This window comes from Lepisma saccharinum, chromosome 7 (assembly GCF_977018435.1).
Source record: "Lepisma saccharinum chromosome 7, izLepSacc3.1, whole genome shotgun sequence".
Classification (NCBI taxonomy): Eukaryota; Metazoa; Arthropoda; class Insecta; order Zygentoma; family Lepismatidae; genus Lepisma; species Lepisma saccharinum.
The window spans coordinates 52,676,617-52,680,506 of NC_139235.1; the positions used below are offsets into that span (position 1 = coordinate 52,676,617).

A 3,890-nucleotide genomic window follows, 5' to 3' on the forward strand; every position below is an offset into this window, starting at 1 on the left:
TTTTTTAGCTGAAACACAATAACACGTATTTCTTCCTTTGGGCCCATCTATACACCTGCCAAGTTTCATGGAAATCGGAGGGAGAGACTTAGACCTCCCTTGTAAGTGTATTGATTAATTACAAATCGCGCACACACACTATATATATGTGTATGTATGTATATTATATATATATGTATATTAGCAGGTAACAATATGTTATAAACACATTCTTACTTTCCAAAGAAGCGCATGTGGGATGGCAAAACGGATCCGGATCCGAAAGTACCGGATCCGGATCCGGGAACCAACCGGATCCGGATCTGGCCATCCCTAGTCCTGACAAGGAGAGATTGACGTTCGAACCACGTTCGTACCACTGACCTACATATCGCTAGCTCGCTAATCCCTTAATCCCGTAGAGCTGCAACGAAAGAGCCTGCTCACCCGATCAAACAGCTTTTTTTCTTCACTTTCTTACGTGGAACACAAATGTTTTACACACAAATAATCCTATCTCAACAAATAACCAGATGGAACTCCCGGGTACAAGGCACCATGTAACGTTATACAAACTGGATTCGAAGATGAAGTTTTTTTGTGGACTGACGTCAAAAGCAAAACAGTAAATAAAACCGACAATGGATTTTTTTATATATATAATTTATAGAACTGTGTTTTTTTATAGGCGAGGTTCTAACATACGATATTTATACGATAAAGACAGTATTAGTAAATTATCAAGGCGCAGGTACCTGGCATCAACGGTTTAGAAACGTTTTCCGGAATAGATTGAGCGGCCAGCTTCCAGTATAGATTTGTTGAGATACTATAGCATTTTTTTTTCAATAACTCTTTGAACCGTACACAAATTTATTTTTTATTTTTGTAACAAAGGTTCCCTACTACACTTGGCAAGAAACTTCCTACCCTGTCTTTTTTATTTATTATTTTATTGTTACTATATATTGTTAATTTCATCACTCCAGGCGTTAACTTCCTCAGCGCGCTTAGTAAATTTACTCAACACTAAATCAAGGAACACACTGAAGCACTAAACACATGGAGGGGTTTGGGGGGAGTATAAATCTTGATGGTGACTAAAATACAGTTGTATGTTTTCTATCTTCCTTTAGTTCCGCCGTCTAGGGGTCCCGGCTTCGAATCCCGCTCGGGCTTGGTTGTTTGTAAATGTCCAACATCAGTTTCAACATTTCATCCCTCATTCCCATCTTCGCAAGTTAGCCAAGAGGGGCAAAAAGCGAAGTAAAATAAACTAACTCAATCAATCATTCAGTAAATTCGACTCTATTGCAGCTACCGGCCCCCATGGCTGAGTGGTTAGCACAATGTGCTACGTCGCCAGGGGTCCAGGGTTCGAATCCCGGCCTGGGCATAGATGTTTGTGACTGCCCATTCAACAACTTCATCATATCATCATCATCCTTATTGTCGAAAATTGGCCAAGAGTGACACACAAAACGAAGTAAAATAAAGTAAATCAATCGATCAATCTATTGCAGCTGACCTTCGTGGCGGAAAGGTTAGCACAACGCATTACGACGCTTCTTCGGTGCTGCTTTGAAGATTCTCCTCATCAATTTTATCGTATCATTACTAATCCCCATAGTTTCGTCTAGCCAAAAGGGGAAGAAAAGCGACGCTACATAATAATAATCTAGTCAAATCAACTGTATTTTATTCATTTGTTTTATCTTGCTGCCTCCAGGAAGGAGTGGTACGAAGCCAGAAGCCCTAATTTAGAATCCTGAGAAAGGCATGGATATGCCATTGTGTTCGTTCTATCATTTGGTTTGGTTTGAGTTGTTGTTTTAAGTCCACTTTTTGCACAGTAAGGCTAATCGGAACTGGACCTACAGTTTAAAGTGGGACCCGAACAACTTGTGCCTCCACCGGGTATCGAACCCGGGACCCCTTGATTGCAAGGCAATGACGCTACCACTGCGCCATAGGGGAGGCCCGTTCTATCATTTATTTCAGCATTCCACCATTAATGCTCATTAACGATTAACTAAAGGAAAGCGACTCAGATTAACGTTAATAAGCTATACGTTGAATTTTTCTGTCGCTTCATTAATGTGGATCATTTCACTATCCTAGGGGAAAATGTTAGTTGAGCAACGTAAGGAATATTTGCATTCGAGGCAATGAAAGGCATGGGAGGGGGATTACTAAATTCAAAATACCATCTTTCGAAACGTCACATATATTTTATGCAATTTATGCTACACTAACAAGGGAGGTTATCTAAGTGTCCCCCTCCGATTTCCATGAAACTTGGCAGGTGTATAGAGGGGCCCTATGCCCCCTGTTTCTTCCTATGCCATATTTACGTGCTTTCGGGGTTAGATTCCCACTTCAATTTCTCCTCATCTTTACATTCGAGGGGGGGGGGTGCCTCCTATAACCCTCTTTTTTAGCTGAAACACAAAAACACGTGTATCTTCATTTGTGCCCCTCTATACACCTGCCAAGTGTCATGGAAATTGGAGGGGGAGACTTAGATAACGTCCCTTGTAATAGCATTTTATTGTTAGTTGATTTAGTTTATTTAACGTCGCATTTCTACCATTTCTGGCTAATTGCGAGGATGCAAATGAATGTTAGAAATGGAGAAGGGACAATCACAAACATATAACGCAAACCTCACAGAGGATTATATTGACTGTGAATGCAGTCCTTCTTCTGCACAACGTAGTCGAGGCTGATCTACGTGGAAGAGAGATTGACATTATTATGATGTATTCGGAAAGGGTTGCTTCTTACAGCCCTTTAACATCTTATTGTATTATAATTGTCAGATATACAATGTTACAAAGTAACAAACTGTTTCTCGGGAACTGTAATACATATCAAGAGACAGCCGCTCAGGATCACATGATCATAAAAATACGCTGACAGCACTAAAAGTAACAATTTTTAGAAAACAGGATTTTTCGATGGTTGTATGATTATGTATGGCAGTTGGCAGTGGCTGAAAACAAAAATAAAGTATTTAAATTTTTCCTTCCGAATTTTTATGTGCTGTTTTATGTGCATGCATTACATTTCAAGCTCTTCTTGGTGATTTTTTTCTATCGCCTTGAATTTCTTTGGCCGTTATATCTTTGTATCGATGTCACGGACCCAAACAGAACAGGTGATGTCACAGAAAGCACAGTAGTGCGTCCCAAATGGCGCAACTTTAGCGTAATACGTTATCATATTATGCGCCGCTCAGTTTTCTGTTTTTTACCCTATAGCTACGCCGAACAACCGATTGAGAATTTGAGGTTGAAAATTAAAACCTTAACCTCCAAAAGTATCATATTAATATGAAAGATTAATCTTAGAACATGAAACAAACTCTTCAACAAAGTTTTAAGATATATAATTGTAGTTATAAAAACCTACCGAATAAATTATATTCTTACACCTACATGCATATTTTGAAACACATATTTTTAAAGAAAGAAATTACGGCTTTTCAACAACACTTTTAATGTCAGTTAAAATATATTCATATTTTCAATCACTGATTGACGCATAGTTGTAACGTAATTTCCTGAGAAATATGGTGTGAAAAGATGAATTCCCCCACTTCTAAAAGTTCGACTCTGTTGTTGAGTGCGTTGGGTGATCGTACACTCCGGGTTCGAGTCCCGTCAGCCTGGACGAGGCTCTTTTGTGAGTGTCTCTTAATCCATTAAACATAATAAGGATTCATCGTCGTGAATTGCCAGAAGTGGAAGAAAAGCGACGTAAAATAAATAATAGTAGTTATGGGACCGCGTTTGGACCGATAAATCAATTGATTGGAAAAGATCGATCAAAGATCAATTGATGATGTAGGTGTGTGGGCAAGCAAGGGTGGGGGTTTTGAGCGTTTTGATTGGTTGATGAGGGAAAAG

General features: G+C 39.3%; 1 non-coding gene across 1 annotated transcript; it reads right to left on the reverse strand.

The window, feature by feature from the left end:
- Positions 1-1,884: 1,884 nt before the first annotated feature.
- TRNAA-UGC (transfer RNA alanine (anticodon UGC)) lies at positions 1,885-1,959 on the reverse strand. Its single transcript has one exon. It is a non-coding gene; the product is annotated as a tRNA-Ala (tRNA).
- Between the last annotated feature and the right edge of the window lie 1,931 nt (positions 1,960-3,890).